This window comes from Serinus canaria, chromosome 5, assembly GCF_022539315.1.
Source record: "Serinus canaria isolate serCan28SL12 chromosome 5, serCan2020, whole genome shotgun sequence".
Classification (NCBI taxonomy): domain Eukaryota; kingdom Metazoa; phylum Chordata; class Aves; order Passeriformes; family Fringillidae; genus Serinus; species Serinus canaria.
In genome coordinates, this window is record NC_066319.1 from 17,667,973 (window position 1) to 17,688,052 (window position 20,080).

Here is a 20,080-nt window from a genome sequence, read left to right on the forward strand (position 1 = left end):
TGGGCACGGCCCGGGGCTGCTCGGGGCACGGCGGGGCAGTCCCGGCCCCCCGCGCCCGGCTGGGGGCGGCGGCGGCGATCCCCGGGCGCCCCGGCCCGCGTTGCCATGGGGACGCGGCGGCCGCCCCGGCGGGGAGGGACAGGCGGCGGCGGCTCCTGCGCCGAGCACGGCCGGAGGGGGCAGAGCTGAGTCGGGCCGGGCCGCGCCGCGCAGGAGCTCCGCACCCCGCGCCGCACCGTCCCCGGCCCCGGCGGGAGCCGCCGCCGCCGCCCGGTAAGTGTGGGCACGGCCCTTCCCAAGCCCTCCGGAGGCGCCGCCGGGGGTCCCGACACCCCTCCTGCCGCCGGGATGGAGCTCGGCCATGCACCCCGGCCTGGCTCCTGCTGCACCGGCCCCGCCGCCGCTCACCCCGGCCCCTCATGCCAGGGGTGTGCCGGCCGCCCGTCCTGCGCCCCCGGGCCCTGGAGGGCCGTCTTCTCGCCCCGGGGGGCTGCGGGCCCCCCACGTACCCACCCCCCTCCCTCCCCGGAGCTGCGGGCTCCCCTTGCCCGCCGCCACTTCCCCTCCTCACCCTGGGGGTTTTAGGTCTTCCCAGCCCTTCCCCTCCTCCCCGGGCTGGCTCCTTCTGTCTGATGGCCCCCGCTCGCCGTCGTGCGGGGCTTGCCCTTGCCGGGCGCGGGGGCTGCAGCCCCGGTGTTCCTTCCTCTGCCCTGCCCGCGCCGGGGAAATTGCGGGTGACACGTGTGCGGCTCCAGCGAGCCCTTTAGTGCCCCGGAGCTGCAGCTTTTTATATTGAAAGCGATTAACGAGTTTCACCGGGCTTCTGATTCTGGGGCGATTCGTAGGATTCCCTGACCGCCCCGGTTGCAGCGCAGGTCCTGCATCTAAGCCCCTCTGAGCTCCTTCCAGACTCTCCTAAGCCAGATCCCTGCCTCTTTGAGATAGGTCAAGGTTATTGTGCTCTTCATGCAGTGGACGGGAAGAGTGGAAATGTGGACAGACTGTGGGATTTCCTCAAGGTCACCCTGGGAACTGGACCCCAAGCATCCTCTTGCTGCCCCCTCTGCAGCTGCTGGGTGAGGGTGAAGTTGTGGAAATCGGATTTTCCAGTGCCCCAGCCTCTTTCCTGCAAGGCTTCTCAGATTGTAGTGTATATACCTTGCCAGGTGTCAGGGCAGGATCCCAGGTATATTTATTTGGCCTGATGTCTTTTGGCTATTAGATGTTTACAGCTCAATAGTGGGTATTTTTACCGTAGTGTGTTAATCTCTGAGAGTCTTGCTGCTATTAGGATCTGACTTCGTGGTGCTGCTGCTGCTGTTGGGATGGTATCTGCAGTGATTTTGATCACTGCAAGTAACTGTGGCTTTGCTTCTCAAGAGCTCTCTTCTTGGCAGTGCCAAGCAAAAGGCAACTGAACTGGAGTGGTACTGATAAGGATGTATCGTGGGACTCGGGTGGTGGTTGCCTTCTTGTCTTCTACTTTGTTTTGCTTTGCAGGCTGTTATAAACAAAGGAGTAGGCAAGGTTTAATAGGAGGAGTTCCTCTAACCTCCTCCTCAGAAAATAAACACGAGGATTTAATGAGGGTTTACCTCTTTGAATGTCTTGCCTGTAGGATTTTCAACTGCGTGCTGTTACTTGTATTTGTTCATACAGGTGCAGTTTTCCTCCTGGTGCTGTGCCCTTGGGCTCATCTGTTCACCAAGTGCCTGTCATAGTAAGGAGTGTTGTGTTGGGGGGGGTTGATGGCGATCTGTGGCACAGATGGATGGCTGAGGTGGAAAAGGGATCAAATCTGTGTTGTAAACTGAAGCCGTGCTCTGAAGGAAAGTCTGCAGTCCCGTTTGGTGCCCAGCAATCTTGTTAATGTCTTACTAGGATGCCAGAGCCGTTGAGCATCTTCCTGCTGCCGTTTTAGGAAGGGATCGTGTGCTGTATTAAGTTACTAAAAGGTAGAAATCACTGACAGCCTGTCAAGGCCATTTGCTCCCCTTTTCCTGCCAAGATTTAAATTAGTGGGCAAGATGGGGGAAATACCTACCTGGCTAGCCAAGGTGACAGCAGCATGTCCATGTGGAAGCAGCTCCCTGCTTGCTTGTGCATCATGTTTTTTCTTGTAGGTCTCTGCCAGGGCAAAGGTATGATGGAGGCACAGTGACTGGTGGCTGGTGTGCCTTGAAACCTGGGAGCTGTAGGATTTGGAGCTGTCTGATAAGGGGAATTTGGGGAAAGTCTTGCTTAGAAGCTGTAAGCATTTCATGTGTCTATACAGCTGTTCTTGCGTAACTGTTGTCATCCTGAGAATTGTGAAATAGTAGGAGGGAGAAATTTCCCAGAGTAGGGCGGCTGTGTTTCCAGGTGAGTAAATGTTGTGTTGTGTTTAGCTGGAATAAAATCTGTGTGTAGAGCCAACATCCCTGACCAGGGCCCCAGTTCTTCAGATTCCCATGAGAACAGCTTTTCCTTGAAGGTTAAAACCCAGTCTAGGGTACATCATTGTTGGAGGGTGTGTGATGATCGTGCAATGCTGTGGAAATAGTTAAATATCTTTGGCACTTCTTGAGGCATACACCTCAAGTGTATTCCACCACCAGTTGATAGCTCGGTGTGCAGCTGTGGTGTGAGCTATGGTTTGTGCCCTGGATGGGGGAAATGTCAGGAGCTGTGGTGTGAGCTATGGTTTGTGCCCTGGATGGGGGAAATGTCAGGAGCGCCAGGAAAGGGGCTGTGACCTGGTGCTGACCCTTTAGACAGCAAAGGGCACAGGGATACAGCAGGAGCTGATGACTCAGCAGGAAGACCCCAGACTCTCTGGCTGCACAAACTGTACGAGTAAAAAAGCCCAGGACTGCTTTTGTTAGGGATCCCTCCCCAGAGGCACCATGTCAAGGTGTTTTTGTGTCACTGCACCATGATTAAGTTACTTAGAAGATCCAGACATCTGAGACTGCTGTGGGAAACCCAGGGCTGAGCCAGTAAGGAAACCCTGTCTGACTGTGTGAGTGTGGGGTGTGCAGGGAGCCAAAAGGGCCACCCATGGGGTCACTGGAGCCATCTGCTGTGAAGGGACTTTGGTCCCAGCAGTGAAAGTCTTGGAATGGGGGGAGTGTGACTGACAGAGTGGCTCCTGGGTGGTCAGACAGGAAAGTTTCTTTAACACACTCTGGGTTTTATCTGAATAATCTGTAGCCAGGAGGCTGTAAGATGGGTGATGAGTTGTTCCTTCTTCCTCAGCGAGGAGTACCTGGGTGTGGAATAAGGATCCATGCTCTCCATCTCCGGTCCTCCAAAGGATCAGGCCTTGTGTTTGCTGATGGGCTGACAGTTACTTGTTTTACAGATGCTAGCAAACCTCTGGACTCTCACTCTACTGTGGAAATAAGATGCTTCTGGAGGGTAATTGCCAGATTCACAGTAGCTACTGGAAGGTGGGATGTCCTTGTGACGTCCGAGGGATGAAAGGCTTGTGTGGTGGGAAGGAAAGTTTAGCAGCATTGACCATAACTGCAGAGGGACTCCTGTCCCCTGGTGCTGACTAGCAGCAGGTCTGTCTTGTTCCACACCAGGCTTGCTTTTGTCACTTGATCCCTAGTCTCACTTGCAGGCAGGGAACTGCAAATCTTTTGCACTGCCAACTTTCCAGTGCCAGCAAGATGTCTTGCACAGGGCGTATCTCTTAATGGGTTGGGTTTATCTGCCTAAAATCATATGGTGCTGTCAGAATGACATAAAAGGGCTTTGAACTAGGCCCCAAAGGGAAAGGAAAAGGGTTGGAAAAATACAAAATATTTTTGTTCTATTGTCAGGAGAGCCTGGGCTGGGGAGATGATGTGTAACCAAACCAGGTTTGGAATGGCTGGGACAAATGATCCTCAGTGCTGCAGTTAATATGTGTTATGATAGGATGCTGATGCACTGTGAAGGGAGTTTCTACATTTTCCCCTTTTCCAGCCTGTTTCAGAACAGAGAGCTATTTCTTCCTAAGCCTGATTTCTTCATGGCCTTCCTTTTTCACAGTGTTTTTTCCTCTGTTTGGTTTTTTGGGGTTTTGTTTGTTTGTTTGTTTGTTTTGGGGTTTTTCTTTGTTTTGGGTTTTTGTTTTGTTTTGGGGTTGTTTTTTTTTTGCTTTGTTTCTTTGTTTTTCCCTAGAATAAAATTTCTACACAGCTGGTGGCCCATCACTGGTGTCCCAGTGGCCTGTCAGTGGTGTCCCAGAGCTGAGCACCCTTTACTGGAGTAAGTTGATACAGCTCTGGCAGACAGTGGAGCAAATTTAGTTTGCACCAGCTGAGTTTGAGCATCATGTGGGAGTCCTGGAGCAAACGGAAGAGTCTGGTCCCACAGCCTGTTTAGCCTGTCACTTACAAGTTTGTTAATGTCCTGTTAGGCTTCCAGTTGGACCTGTCTTTCTCTCAGCTGCTTCTGCTCTCCTGTTAAAATCTGCAGTGCTGTGTAGGACAAATGTTTGTTCTGCTCCTTCTACAGCAACAGTGCAGGATGGGGAAGAATCTGCCTGTGCATAGTGTTCTGCCTTCTGCTGCTGCAGGTACATAAGGACTGGTAATTATTCCTTTTACATCCATGATGCATTCTCCTAAATCCTTAACTGTGTTTTCAGGAAATGCAAAAGTCTGCTTTAATGCCCATGTTTGTATATTCAGGCTCTCTTAGAAGTGACCAAACATCTGCACTACCACAGATTGGGAGATATGGAATTGTCAATTACTTATCTTGGCAAATGAGCTGGAGATGCTGCCTGTTGTAGGCAGTGCATTGATTTTATTTGTTACTCTTGAACATGTTGAACACCATGCCTGTGTTCCATGGTGCATTCCTCCTAAATGGCTGCATGGACTCCAGCCTTGCTGGAGACAGTTGTCTTGTCTGTCCACAGTGAGACAACAGGGATGTGACTGCAAGTGCCTATTCTCTGCCAGAGAGGTGTCTGAGGTCTAACAGGGCAGTGTGTTTCAGCTTCTCTGGCACCATGATGTAATGAAGCAAGGCTGAGTGCTCTGGCTGTACCTGCTGGGTTTGGGGACTGTCACTTGGCCATATGCAGCTAACAGTGGCAGCTTGCTAGAGCTAACACTGTGTTGCTCCAGCTAATCCTAACAGCAGATAAATATTTTTTTCCTGTCCTCTTCTGTTTGCCTTTTAGCACAGAGATAGCAGGAAGGAGGAGTTGGATTGAGCTGTCCAATGCCAAACTTGGATGTTGCTTTAACCTTGCAGTATTGATTGCCTGGTAGTTTGAGTTATTGTGAAGAAAAAGTAGCAGGAGGTACAAAAGCTTTAGAAAACAAGGCAAAATCCCAGACAAATGTAATGAAAAGACCTTGTCACTCTGGGTGGTTTGGATTTCTGTCAGGCAGTTTGCTCTTAAACATCTGCAAATATAAAAACTTTGAACATTTCTGCCTTAGGTGGGCTGTCTCTGTGGAGATTATATGCTCAGGGAAGGGAGAGGCACCCAGGCAGCAATGTTCTGTATCAGAAGGAATATGAAGGGTTACTGTTTATTTAATTTATGGGGTCTCTGTTGATCATAATTTAGTACAGCCTGTGGTGAGCTGCTCACAGGAGTGCATTCTTACTCTATTTTGTTAAACATTTTTGTAACTGGTACTTGTTCTCGTTTTGGTAGTCGTGTTGTGGGTGGGTGACTGCATCTTGTCAAACCTTCCTGTGCCCTGCTCCTTCCTTTGGCACTGATGCGGGTGTATGGCATATCAGGAGAGCTGTGTGGATTTTTTACTTTCCTGTGTCTGAGGCATTTATCCAGAAGCCAGCAGGAGAGAGGCTGGTTTTGACCCAACTAAGTTTCCCCAAATAGCATGAATTTGAGGAGCTGGAGATGACTAAGTCACAGCAAAGACTGTGCCTGCCCCACCTGGAGTTTTGACTCTGTGTTTGGGGCTTATACTCTCAATTTAAAAGCTGTCCCAGCTATGAGGAAGGTGGGTGCCCTTTGTGGACAGGGTGGGGAAAGGGAAAGAGAAGGAAATATATATGACAGTGATGCTTCTGCACTGGTTGAGTAACTGGCTTGGAGGAGGTGTTTGGGAAGAGAGTTATGTACTTTTCTTTTTTAGAGCACAAAGATAGGGGACTTTCAGCAAATGATATTAGTAGGAAAGATATGCTGTGCAAGTGAGCAATTGGTTTGGATCAAGCCAGAAAGAAGCCCAGGAGCCATGATCCTTGGTTTCTGAATCAGCTGCAGCTTTCAGTGAAGCCTTTTTGCTTTGACCGGGGCTGTGTTGTGTGCTGTGAGAGCTCCGAGCTGGATGAGTGCTGGCTTTTGTGTGGATAAGTGCCTGGAACGAAGCTGTAGCTTAGTCTGGGCCAGGCCATCATCATTTCTGCTGCTGCTGCATCTCTGTCTTTGTCACTTTGGTGTCTGACACCTTACTGCCCTTAATGGGCGTGGAGGAAAGGGCAGGTCCCTGTTGCCTCCTGGGTCTGATGGGATGGAAACTCCTTCTTCAAGGCCATGCGCGGACTGGGAGTGTGTTTGTGCCCTGTTCAGTGCTGTTCTCTTTGCTGTGTGATAGTTAGGGATTTATAAAAAGGAAGAAATTGTGTTTTAGGGACAGGCTGTGTGGGGGGCTTACTGTGAATTTGAGTCCTGCTTTTCCTTTGCTACAGATTTAGAGCAGGACCTGGGCTAAGCAATAAATCTCTGATCCTTTCCCTTACAATGCAATGGGAGCAGCAACACTCCAGGCATTTGCCATTTAAAATGACTGTGGCAGCTGTTGCAGAAAGTATGATCTGATCTAGTAAATGGTCTCTTCTTCTAGGTGTTTCACCTCCCTTTTTCAGTTTGTGTTGGCTTTCTCAAGGGTCGTGGTACTAGCTTCCTTTTCCGTGCCCTCGGCAAGCCAAGCTCTTCTCTGTAAGGCAACAGGAGCACTTGTTGTTTATGAAGACTATTTTGTAAGTGTAGTAGTTTTTTTAAAGGACATAAAATTCATTGTGTTGGCTCTTCCCCTTTCTCCTGAACTATCCCACTTGCTTTATTAGCAGCTAAATGTGTGCATGACCAGAGCAGCTGTCATCTTTTTGATGCCCTTTTTTATTTTTTGCAGAGCTTACAATGTAGATTCTGTGGTGCCTCACACTGGTTCTTCAAAAGTAATGGAGAGCTTGAAGGAAATAGCTTGGGTACTGAAGTGATAAGCACTGCAGAAATGCCAGACACTATATAAACAACTAAACTCAGCCCCCGGCCCTTCCCAAAAGAGGGATGATTTGCAGAAATACTTCAACAGATGGTCTGAATTTGGCTTTGGAAAGGGGGGATGAAATGCCAGGTCGCTGCTGAGCTGTGTGTGGGCGCGTGCCTGCGTGCAGCGCGTTCCCTGCCAGCACGCTCGGGGAGGCTGAGCCGGCTGCTCAGGAGGCACCTGCACACCTCTGACTCAGTGCCTGTGCCTCCGCCGGGCCCGTGCGGAGCAAGGTCCCATCTTCCCTGCGGTGAGGCTCAGCTGTGCCCGCTCGTCAGGCTGGTCTGGTGGAGGTGAGCCAGGGGCAGTTTGCAGACACACGGAGTCAGCTTGTGGGAGAGAGGCTGCAGAGCTGCAGCTTGTGAGATCTTGCTTGGCACATGGCTGAGATTGTAGGAAGGCCATAGGTCATCTGACACTGGGTTGTTCCTAGTGCTGGTGCAATGTTCTGGACCTGTGTCAGTGCAAATTGAGGTGGTGTGGAGCTGAAAACAAATGAATCACCTGTGATAAAGGGCATGTGCTGTTTGGACACACCTGTGCATATATGTGAGCAGGCAAACTTGCTGGCAGCTTGAAAGGGCGTGGGTGAGGGTTTACATGTCATGGTTGGGAACCCTGATGAGCTCTGCTGCAGCCAGCCTCCCCTCTTCCTCTCTCCAATGAAATTACTGCTCTTGCAGAGGAGGGAGAACATGTTTCCCCCAGAGTGCTGCATCATATCTTGAGTGGGCTCTGCTCTGGGGCACGCAGGTTCCCATGTCTGTTGTCACAGCTGACTCCAGCTGGGTTATAGATTGGAGCCCAGAAGTCCTTGTCCAAGGACCTCTGGAGCAGAACAGCGTCTAGTTTCTGCATTGCCAAACTGTTGCCAGTCTTCTGAGGCAACGTGCCTGTTCCACTGCTCACTGGCATGACAATTCCTTGTGTCTACTGCTGCCTGCTGTTGTGCCCTGCACTCTTTGTGAGACAGGGCTGGTAATTAGAGTTGTGAGGCGTTTTTCATTTGGAAACTTTTTGGAAACAGTTTCTCAAGCAGTGCAAGATGAATTGCTTCCCTGAGGGTGTGTCAGGTAGAACTTCTGGATACATCTGTCGGGTAGCAGCATTGCCCGGCGTATACGGGGTAGCCAGGTGAGACATCTGATGTTCAGAGAATGACTTTTCAAGTTTGATTTACTTCACTTTTTCCTCTTTTCCCTTTCTTGTGTTACTCATCTCCCTGCACTCTGTTTAGGTGAGCAGGACTAGATGTGTTTTCATTTGCCTGTAGCCTCCAAAATACGTTGTCTTCCTGCCGGGAATGCCTTGCCTGCCTTGCAACCTGCTGATTCACAGCACTCTGGGTGAGCAGGGAGCTGGGGAATGCATTATGCCACAGACTCCTGAGCCATCAGGTGGTGGTTGCAGTTCCCTCCTTGACAGTTCCTCTGCTTGTCACAGAGCGTGTATGAGTTTCTCTGGAGGAGCTGCTAACCTCTTCAGAAGCAGCATGACCCATGTGGGACTGCTGATGTGCATTTAGCAAGGAACCATTTTTCTGTGGTCTGAACAGTTTTGGCATAAGCAAAACAGCTGAGGTGGGAGGTGAGAAGGGCTTTGGCAATGCAGGAGCGGAGCAGTTGCGTTCACGTACCCCACAGCAAAGGGACTGGCAGCAGCAGTGTCCTGTGGCTGAGAGGCAAGGAGTATTGACTAACATGACATTTAAGAGGCATTTCTTCCAGTGCACTGGGAGCACTAGTGAAATTCTGCTTTTGGCACTGAGAAGTAATGAGACAAGCTTTGTTCTTCAGAGTAATGAGAGAGCTTTGTTCTACCTGCTGTTGCAAAGTGTTTGGAAGGCTGGGAAATGTCCTTTTGTTATTCTGTCAATTCTCCATGTCTGGTCTCTTGTACAAAAGGCCTTGGCTCTAGTAGGCAGCTGAGGTTGTAGCTGTACACCAGCATGGGCATGCTTACGTGGTGGCTCCTGCTCTATGCTTCTCTGTCACCTTGCCTTAGGTGGAGCCTAGCTCTTGACTCCAAAGGGTCATGCAGGAAGGATCTGTCCTTTCACATCCTGAGGTCCTGCTTCATTCGCCTGTGATATTTCAGCCTCGGTTCCCATGTCCATGGCTGATGCTCTTGGTGCACTCTGGGATGCAGCATTTGTGGGATGCTCTGCAGTTCCAGCCAGGCTCAGCAGTCCCTCTTTGGGACTTTTGAGTGACAGCTATCAGTTGACATACAGACCCACAGGGCTCTGGGTTACTAGGCCTTTTAAATAATTTTGTTAAGGGCCCAGAAGCTCTTATCTCCCAGGCTTCCCTGGAGGGATTCTTGTTCTATTTTATTGTTGTATATTGGTTTACTTTATCGGTGCACTCAGCAAGCTGCTGCAGGCTGCTGCCAAGAGGAACAGCCCTGCTTCCACTCTTGCCTCTCTCTACTTATGTCAACACAAGCATTTGTGTGTTCACAGCTACACGTGACCTGGGAATAGGCCTGGTCCAAAGTGAGTTCTTTGAGTTGCTGGGGAAAGGAAGAGCAGTAGTCTGAAGTTGGACAAGTGGTTGAGTAACCACAGTCTCTGCTGGGAAAGTAAAATCATGTGGCATTTTCCAGGGACTAAAAATCCCTGGTACTGTTCCCTTCATGAAAATCTTTGCACCTTCTCCGCCAACACACCATCAAGACTGCATCGAGCCTGTCCCAGTTCCTCTTTGTGCAGAAAAAATGGTGTTGTGCTGCCCTTCCATGGCACTGGCTCTCACCTGGTACCTGGTTGTAGATTCTCTCTTTTTTGCAGAGAGACAGCATCATGCCTTTATAATGCTTAAAATTCACGTAGCATAGCAGCCAGAGAAAGATGGTGGCTTTTCACATCTCTTAGGGATGGCCCTAAGATGTGCTGCCAGATGCATGCAGTATAGGAAGAAGTGATAAGAGAGGAAGAAGAAAAACCCAACACTTTGCTTTGCTCCAGCACAGTCCCCTAATGCTTACAGGAAAAGCACATCCTTCAGAAAGTGCTTGGTGAGCATGTGTCCTTGGAGGTGCCAAGAAATATGACCAACTTCCTCTCCTCTTCCTTTCCTTCCCTTGCATGCCAGGAAGTGGTCAGTTCCTAGCAGACACCTCAGTGAGCATAGCTGTTGCTGGATCTTCTTCTCCAGAGGTGACAGAGGTTAGAGATCTGCTTACCCTTGGGCTGGAGAGATGGGAGGCTCCTCTCTGAGCATATCTGAACCTTGCTGGGATTGTATGTCTCTCTCCTTCTTGTGCAGCCTGTTAGATTTCTGAAGGCTCTGTTGCCATTTTGACGAGGGAGGTGCAACTGTCCCTTCTGCTTCCTCCATTGCCAGATAGGTTTAGGGATGTGTTGGGATTGCCTAACTTAGTTAAGGTCCCACTGCATGCTGTCTGGCTGGCTGACTTTGGGGTTGGGGAGGAGATGGGGCTGTATGAAGAGCATCACATGGCTGGATGATGAGTGACTTGCAGCCCTCGATGCTGCTTCAGGGCTTGAGGCTGCTGGTGCCATGTGGGAAGGGGGCTGCCAGCAGGGTCCCAGGCTCACAGTCCCAAAGCAGCAGGGTGTCATTCCAAGGCTTGCGATGTGCTCTGGGCCACAGAGACAGGAAGAGACAAGCTGGCTGGCCCTTTGGAGTGAGGATCCTGTGTCTATCATTGCACCAAGGGCTGGGTGAATGAGCAGGATTTTGCACATTAACCAGGCAGCAGCTGGGCTGAGTGAGCCATAGGGTGCCAGCCACAGCGTTCCTGTGCTTCTCCAAAAGCTGTGTCAAGGCAAGTACTCTCCGCCGTCTCACAGCTATTATGAAAAAGCCTGTGTTTGCTGCACCCTTCTCTCCCTTTGCCCTCAGGGCATGCTGGGCTTGTTTGAATTAATGTAATTAGCACATGCCTTATTAGCTCACTAAGGCACAAAGAACTCATGTATATTTGTAGCCAGGTTAAGCAGCTCCTATTAATTTAATAACCGTGTCCTCCTTAGTGCATGGCAACAGTTAATCACTGGTGGTGACTCAGGACCAGTCAGTATGGAGGAAATTTGGGCGAGGTGTGTATGTGTGCGGTTCTCTTTTATTGTGCTGTATTTTTATTAATGAGCAGAGCTGTGAAGGGAATTAGCAGCAGGCGCAGTAGATGGAAGGGAACTTTCAGTGCAGGCTTACTAAGCAACCAGCCCTGGATATTTCCTATGCTCTATGCTGCTGGTAGAAAAGGATCTGAAGAATGAATCAGCGAAATATGACACACACTGGGAGGCGGAAATTTACAGAAATAAACTTCAGCAACCCACGCTTGAACTCTGCTCCAATCAGGTTATATGCTAGGTACTGATAGTAATTTTGCTTCTTTGTCTATCCTATTTCCCCGAGGAAGTGGCTAGTGTATTCTGGCGCTGCTCGTATTTGAGACTGCAAAAGAGCAAGATTCTTGTAAAAGGACAAAGATAGTTGCAAGTACTTTCACTTGCTGCAGCACTGTGGTCCTTGGTTCCTTTTACTGTTCGGGGTCTTGCCATGCACAGCACTTAGCTAGGTCTCATGGGATGCTGCCAGGATGTTTGCCACCAGATGTTTGGGGGTTTGTTTTGGTTTTGTTGTTTGGTTGGTTTTGGGGTTTTTTCTTCCTTTTTTCACAGAAGCTGCAGGTTATGCTTTGTGCTCCACCACCCCAGAATGATGCAGTCTGTGAGTCCAGGATGGTGATATGTATCTCTGTTCCAGTAGTTCTGCATGTGGGATAGTAAAGTCCTGCACTGATTCTAAAACTAGTGAGTTAAGCATTTTGGGGGCTTTTTTCAGCCAAGACCACTGTGCATGCACAGGAGACTTCCTGCATTTCTTCTCTTCTTCCTCCTTCTTCAATAATCACAGGTTGTGCTCTTTGTGGTGAGCACAAGCTGGGAGGAGGAGCAGGAAGAATGGTACTGGAAAGCTGTTGATGTCCTTGCACTGTTTTGGTCAGGTTTCCTATAAGTAACAGTTAGGATGAGGTGCAGGTGTCCTGCCTGTCCCTACTCCCTCTTTTTATTTTACCTGTTTGCTGTTTCTGCCTAGTAAGCTTGGGCTTGCAAGGCCTGAACTGTTCTTGGCCATCATGAGCCTGTGCAGGAGCATCACTGAGAAGATGAAGTTGTTACAGTCAAAGGGATAATGAAACCCGATGAAACAGGACCAAAGTGTGTATGTACTTGTAATAATGTGCCCTCTTGTTGCATCTGGCAGGGGACCAAGTCCTTAGGCTCCAGCAGAGATGCTGAGTTCTTCTGGCTTGCATCTCTGCTGAGAATCTGGACCTCCTGGGAGGCACGGAAGGAAAACAAGTCTGAGATCTCCATGGAGTGACCAGGGATGCACACAAGTCTTGCTGCAGCAGATTGAAGCAGATAAATTTAATTTCTACTTTCTTAGAGCCTGTTCTCAGGAGAAATCAAAGTTGTAATGAAGGCTCTGTGAGTGGTGTGTGGGGTGAGGAGATGCAATGGGTGAGGATCTGCAGGGGTGCCCATGTGCAGTTCCTAACAGGTATATTGCAGGGGGGAGAAAAAAATCAAATAAACTCTGGGGGAAGATAAATACCTGCTGGGGTACCTCAGGTGCTGCCCAGAGATGGTGATTTCCCTCCCCTCCTCCTTTTTCCTTTGTTTCAGGAGCAGGTAGGGACACTGGTTGGCTCATGCTGGCTCAAAGCTGTGGAATGCTTAGTACACACCAAGACAGGAGGCTTTTTCCAGAAAAGCTTTTTTAGCCAGTGTTGTAGCTTTGTCTGGCATAGAGATAATCTTCTTCCTAGTAGCTGATACAGTGCTGTGTTTTGAATTTAGTATGAGAACAATGTTGATAACATGCTGATATCTTAGTTGCTGCTAAGTACTGCTCACTCTAAATCAAGGACTTTTCAGTTTCCCACTCTCTTCCAGCGAGGAGGTGCACAAGAGGCTATGAGGGAGCGTGGCAGCGGGAAAGCTATGATGTGGGCACCATGGTGGAACCTGGGGGGGATGACTGCCATGACTGGAGTGCTGCAGTGGATGACTGTATGCTCCTCAGAAGGGGCAGGCAAGGAAGGAGAGGCAGCGACTGTCTGTTAGGGAGTGTTTTGACTATTGAGAGCTGAAGGGTAGTGATGATGACCTAAGGCTGAGTGCCTGTGGGTGAGAATTAGGGGGAAGGCTAGCAAGGCAGACACCCTGGGGGAGGGTATGTTACAGGCCACCCAACCAGGATGAAAAGACAGATGAATGAGCCAACTGCTTAATGATTGCCAGCCCTTGTTCTTTTGGGAGACTTGCTGGATGTCGGCTGGAAGCTCAACAGAGCAGAGAGAAAGCAGTCTAGGAGATTCCTGGGCTGTGTGGAAGATAACTTCTGACACAGCTGGTCAGAGAGCCCAGCAGGGGTGCTTCCTCCCAGACCTGCTGTTTACAAGCAGAGAAGGGCTGGTGGGAGATGTGGTGGTTGGAGGCAGTCTGGGGCACAGTGACCATGAAATTACAGAGTATTCAATTCTTGATGCAGTAAAGAAGGAGGTCACCAAAGGGGGTCCAGGAAGGCTGAACATACATTAAGAAGGGAATTTTAAAGATGCAGCATGTCCCTCTGTGCCAAAAGATGAGACAGCAGGAGAGAAGACCAGCCTAGTAGAACAGGGAGCTTTTGCAGGAACCAAGGCAGGTAAAAAAAAGGGTTTGCAACATTTGAAAGAAGGGGCAGATGACTCAGGAAGAGTACAAGGACATTGTTAGGTCACATAGAGAGAAGATAAAAAAGGCAAAAGCTCAGTTAGAGCTCAGTCTTGCCAGTGCTGTGAAAAGTAATAAAAAGTGTTTTCATAAATACACTAACAACAGAAAAGAAGGTCAGAAAGAATCCCCATCCTTTATTGGATGCATAGGAAACAGCCACAAAGGCTGAGGAAAAGACTGAGGTGCTTAATGCCTTCTTTATCTCAGTCTTTACCTGTAAAACTGAATGTCCATAGGGCAGCTGGCCCCCTGAGCTGGTAAACAGGGATGGAGAGAGCACAAAAGATCCCCAGCAATCCAGGAGGAAGTAGTCAGTGATAAGGGAGCTGGCAGAGCAGCTCACCAAGCCACTCTCCATGCTAGCCCCAAGGCAGGGCTGCCAGGAGTCCACTGTGGGCACAGCAGTGACCTGAGCTGTCACTCCTTCCCCTCTGTAGCCTCTGGTTTGGCCACAGTGAACCAGCACCATTTCAGGACTACACACTTTAAGGCATCCAACAGGAACAGCTCTGTGGTTGGTTGAGTGTTGCTCTGGTGAGGTACTGCTGCAATTTGGCCTGAAAAGATGTTTATTCCTCCCAGCAGGGTCACTGACACCCCTTTCTTTTGGCAGAGAGAGCTGAGGGCCAATAGCCCTGGTTTCATTGCTGGTGGGGAATGAATGGTCCCTTTCAGGCCCCAACACCTCAGCTCAGTGCTCTACCTCATTCCTGCTGAGTGAGATAGAAACCAACCTTTAACTTTCCTTTGGGATTCTTGGTTGGTTGTTTTTAATTACTGCTTTATACATGGTGGCTATTTTCTTAACTGGGAGAGGGGAACTCTTTTCTACTCAGCCTTTTGGCAGTGCACCCAAGAGAAAGGATTTGCACCAAAGTTTCCCCATGGTATGACCGTCCAGTTCCAAGGGTTGGTCTGTCTGTCGCTGTCAGCTGGCTCTGCCTTTGTTGACCACCACAGGTTATTGAAAAGGAGTGCTGTATGTAAGTTCTTAATTGTTCTCCTTGCTCTCTCTCCCATCTGCCAGACTCCCAAAAGCTCAGCAAATGCTGCACGTCTCTGAAGCTGTAATTTCATAAAACCTGGTGTAAAGAACAGATCCAGAGGAGGGTGGATTTAAAAATATTTAGAATTGTATCAGTTCAGCATGTGACATGATTTCTCTGGTGGCACTTGGAAAGGAGCATTACTGGCAATAAGTACCCACTTAATGTTTGTCCAGTAACATCCAAGATGCACCTGCTTGTACATCAGCATGATCATGTGCAGGTCGCTTTACTGTCAGTTAGCTTGTGCTTCTATTGCTGCCTCTGCAGCTGCAGAATAACCTAGCCCATTATAATTTAATTTAAATAACCATTTTATGTAAAAGTGTGTATATATATCTATGTATAGTTCATTGTATTTGCATATGGATTACCTGTTCTGTAGCTAACTCTTACACATCCTTTTGAATTGGTGGAGGGACTTGCAGGTTTCTATAGACCAAAGATTGGAATCCACCACTATTTTCAAGCAAGTGCTGAGCCTGAATTTTTGCTATGGCCATGCCCTGGCCTCGAATGATGACATCACTGAAGATTTTATGATGAGATGCATGCAAAGGGTTTTCAGCCCTCTGGCACCTACTCCAAGACAGTTTGCCTTGAGCATGAGTAGTTGTCCTAAATTTAGAGGCTTGTTACTTGTGTTATAAGTGTTCAGAGGAGTGACAGGGCATCAGGGCAACATGCTTGATGTGGCATCTGTGCAGGGCAGAAGAGCCAGATCTTTTGACACTTGACCCAATTGCCTTTTTGAGGACTTTGAGAGGAGGCAGGTTGAGATGGGAAGAGTGCCAGCAGCTCCCATGGGTTTCCTTTGCTCCCCTCTGTCTTTCCAGGGGGGGCTGTGAGCACTTTTAGACCTGTTGTCTCTCTCCTGTGAGTGAAGATACTGCCTTAAGAGTGTTTTAATGTGTTGTCCTTCAGTTCAGGAGTGTGTTCTCAATAAGATGACTGCAAACTTTTTTGTCCTGCTGAAACCTTCCCTCTGGTTCCTTCAACTTATCTTCTCCAATGTCTTTGATACCAAGACTTCCCCTGTGAGCTCTGGGTGAGTCACTTCTCCTAAGGGCTGTCCTTACTCATCCCATCTTGCAGCTCAGTTGCAAAACCTCCAGGACAGGGACTTTTCTTTACTGAAGGTCAGAGCAGCTCCTAAAATGAGAGAGCCCAGGTGGGTGTTGGGGCCTTTTGGTGTGCTGCAGTACTGATACCCATGCCCAGCTTCAAGATGAGCATTAGCTTTCTGTCTCTTGATCCAGGGCAGTCTCTACCCAAGACATGCAGAGTCGAAGGGTGTATCTGGTGTTTCTTCCAGACCAGCACAGGCCTGTTGCCCAAGTCTTTCTGTCTTGGCAGATGGCTTGGCATCTCAGTATTAAAGGGGTCATGCTGATGCAAAAAGAGGCCTCCATGGGACTCCTTTTGTTAAGAAACAGGGCAAATGGCTTCTGCTCTAATCTAAGTAAATGGCTGGTTTTTTGGCCTGGAGAAGTTCTCCAAGTCAGGAAAGCACTTCTCTTGCTGCAAGTACCCTTTGGAAGCCTTGCTCCAAGCCTTAGCTCTCACAGAGGTAACACCAGGTGCTTGTGGTGTTCTTGTCTTTACTTACTGCAAAAGATTTTTCAGCAAAGCAGGCAAAGTTGCGTGATGCTGCTGTACTGGGGGGGCAGCCTCTGCTTCCAGCAAGATGGAGAGCCCAAAGGGGGGAGGGAGTAGGAAAACTGGGTGTGTTCCTCCTACTCTTACTGCCTGGAGGCAGGAAGTTCCCCACCTGCTTCCCTGCTGTTTTGTCCCCTTGCTTTCCAGTGATACCTGCTGCTCCACTCACTTTGATCTTTGCTTTGGAGTCAGCAGCTATGCTGGCTTTTCCTATTGTGGCTGAGACCAGGCAGATAGAGGGGGCAGTTGCCAGGAGCAGTTAAGGCTCTGCCTGATGTCTTTGGTAACTCCTTTGCTTTGCCAGGAGGTGACCCTGGTGACTGAGGGCATCAGGCAAATCTTGACTACTGTTGTGTGAATCTCCTGTAGTCTCAAGTAATTCCTGTGGAGAGGATAGTTGCAACACTGTGCATGCAGTATCAGAATGCGGGATATTGCTGTAGTCCTAGGGGCTTGAGGGATTGTTCCTGTGACACTTCCAACACAGCCCTGTTGTAAATCCTCTTCTATTGCAGCATTAGGGGTGACTGCACTGGTTTGGATGTGGTGAGTAACTATGTCTGCTAAGATGTTGGACTGTTTCTGTTCGAGGCTTGTTTTTTTCCTAAGCTGGAATGTTGTCATGGACTCGGGGTGTTCGTCAGGCTGCCAACTGTGGTTTGAAATCCTGTAGGTGAAGGGCAAGTCAGTAATGGAGCTGGAATGTGAGCTCAGGAGTCTTCATTGCTAATCAAGAGTTTTGTTCCTCTTTTTCCCCTCTGTGGGCATTCAAGTAAATCTATACTGCACCACCTGAGTTGCAAAGCCAAACGCCTCTACAACAACCCCCAGCCAGGGAACTCAGAACTCACCCATCCCTTTGTGGCACACAGGAGGTGTTTCAAGGTGTTCTCTCATCACGAGGTCTCTCAGCATGCAGTTAAGGCTCCCCAGTGTGCAGGGACAGTGCAGGCTGGATATGGGGGCAGAGTCTGCCTGCAGTTTGCAAGGGTGCCAGCCTGACTGTTCTCATGGTGATAGGAGGAGGCGGGGGGGGGGGGAACCCTCCTGACCAGCGTGAGGGAAGCTGCATGAGACAGAGGTCAGTTGTGGAGGATGGGGAGGGACTGCTGGAGCTGAGAGTCATTGCAGGGGCTATTAGGAAGGAGTGCCCTGCCTGCTGAGGCTCTGCATCCCGTGCCTTGCCAGCTGAGTGGGCGCCGTGCCACTGATCCTGTCCCCGCAGGGTGTGAGCAGCCAATGGTGCAGGCGGCTGGCATGGCACCTCCCCGCTGGTACTTTGGCCTTTTCTCACCTGAGGCAAGGGGGAAGACTGCCTTTGGCTTGGTGCTTTCACAGCCCAGTGTGGTACGGGTACAGCTGGCTGCTGACCACCAGGCAGGTGAGTTTGCGTGTGCAGCCCCGGGGCTTCTGCCTGGTGGCAGAATGCTGTGAAGGGGCCGTGCTGTCCCCTGTGCAGCTGGAGAGGTGACGCTCTGTGACACTGGAGAGCATTCACCAGTGTGTTTGAGAGCTGCTTTGTTTTCTTGAGGACTAATGCCTTGCCAGGTCCTGCAAGGAAATTCATGGCAGTCCCTGCTTTCAAGGGCCTAAAGGCAAGCAGGCAGCAGATTAAACTGCCACTTATTTTCTCTAAACCCTCTGTCCCAAACTGTCCTGAGCAGGCAAGAGCCAAATTGACAGCTTCTCCCCAGGTGACATTACCTGGTGCCAACTCCCTTGTGCACTTTGTGCCTGTCGTGCATCTAGAATGCAGCTTATCTCAGGAAATATTTGCAGTTTTATTTTGCACTCCTTAAACCTTATTGTGATGACAGCTTTGCTCCTGTCATTAACAAAATTTGGCAGTGTCCACACCTTCAGATGCATTTGTGCTGAGAAGGAAAGTGGGCTGATCCCAGAGGGTTTCTCCTCTCCCAGCAGGTACTCATTGCTGATTCCTTCCCCTTGCCATCCCTGACTGTGAATGGTTGCATGGCAGTGTTCTCTTGACACAGTGGATCCTGCCACAGCTTTGTTTCCTCTGCTCACCTTCTGATCCCTGTTTCTTGACATCGGCTTCTCTCACTGGGGCTTTGAGTTTGTTTGCTCTCAAGACAAATAGAAATATGTGGAAGGGAGTCCTGACTTCCCATTCTGCTGTTTATTCTTAAGTCAAGGTTGTAGTTTAGAAGTTGGCTTTCAGTGACAGCTCCAGTGCTGGCCTCCAGTTCTGTCTCATTCCTGTCTGACTGCTCAGCACAAATATTTGTGCTGGCATGAAACCAGGGATGGGAACACATTTGGGTGTAGGGAGAAGACAGATTTGCTTTCTTCGGCCACAGCAGCAACTGACATTTGCTAAAGGTTTTCTGTCAATCCAGCAGCCTGTGTGTGCTCAGATAAATCAGCATGTGCAGCAGTCTGAGCCTGAGAGGATGTGCTCAGCTGCACGGGGGCTGCTGGGGAGGGAATCTGCACATGAGAGTGCTGGCAGAGGGCAGAAGTGAAGAGCTGGCCTCTGGGAGGGTGGGGGTGCTGCTGGCAGGACTGGGGGAGCTGGTGGACTGGGAGCCCACAGCTGGCTTGGAGGATGGCAGCTGTGGCTCTGGCAGCCTGGCAGGAGAAGAGCAGGAGAAGGAGGGTGCTGTACTCGGCTCAGACTGGGGGTAGAACAGTGGCATCTGGGAGTAGTGGTGCCAACCCACATCTGTAGGGAAGTGTGGTGGCACCAAATGCAATCAGCAAGGTCAGAGACCAACATGGGGATACGTTTAACCTGTTTCTTCTCTGGTGATTTCCTGGCTTGTGGAGATGTTGGGTGCCTGTATTTCCAATCCAAGCTTACTGGTGTGATGCATTAATGAGACAAAATGAGGTTTGTGTGCTCCCCTCCATGCCTCATGCTGGGCTGTGATTCTCTAGTAAGCACTTTTCCTTCAGGTGATAAGGCAAAAACTGAAGGTTGAAAGTTCAGCCCCATGCCCCATGGGGTCAGGAGAGCAGATACAAAGGTTGGCCTTCCTGAAGAAAGCTTCACTGTCTGATTTGTATGGGAGATGTATGGCAAGGCAGGGGAGAAACATAGGACCATTTCACTGGTGGCTTAGGCAGTGAGAACCAGATACATTCAGGATTGCAGCGTGGTACTTCTAGTGTGGCTGTTCTGTCACTGTCTGGAGCTGACTTTTGGGAGGTGAAAAAAGGGAAAGGCAGGATTGAGGAGGCTCCTGGGCCATTTATGTGTCAGCATGAGCTTCGGGCCATTTGCACCACTTCGGTGTGCGCGTGGCTCTGAAACTAATTTGCCTGATCATTTTAATAAATGTAAAAGGGATGTCCTGGTGTGTAAGTAATGGGGCATTAATCCATGCCTAGCTGTGTTAACAGCACTCTAGGAA

The 20,080-nt window shown here is 49.7% G+C and overlaps 1 protein-coding gene across 3 annotated transcripts in view; it reads left to right on the forward strand.

Moving 5' to 3' along the window:
• The first annotated feature begins 203 nt into the window (after positions 1–203).
• SLC25A22 (solute carrier family 25 member 22) overlaps positions 204–20,080 on the forward strand; it is a 50,595-nt gene continuing 30,718 nt past the window's right edge. Inside the window, exons 1-2 of one of the 3 annotated variants that reach the window (XM_030240438.2) lie at positions 259–273; positions 4,489–4,549. The gene's annotated coding sequence lies outside the window, so the exon portion shown is untranslated. Of the gene's footprint in view, positions 274–4,488; positions 4,550–17,970; positions 18,082–20,080 lie in introns of those variants that run through there. The other 2 variants (XM_030240437.2, XM_009099281.4) reach the window with 2 other exon arrangements.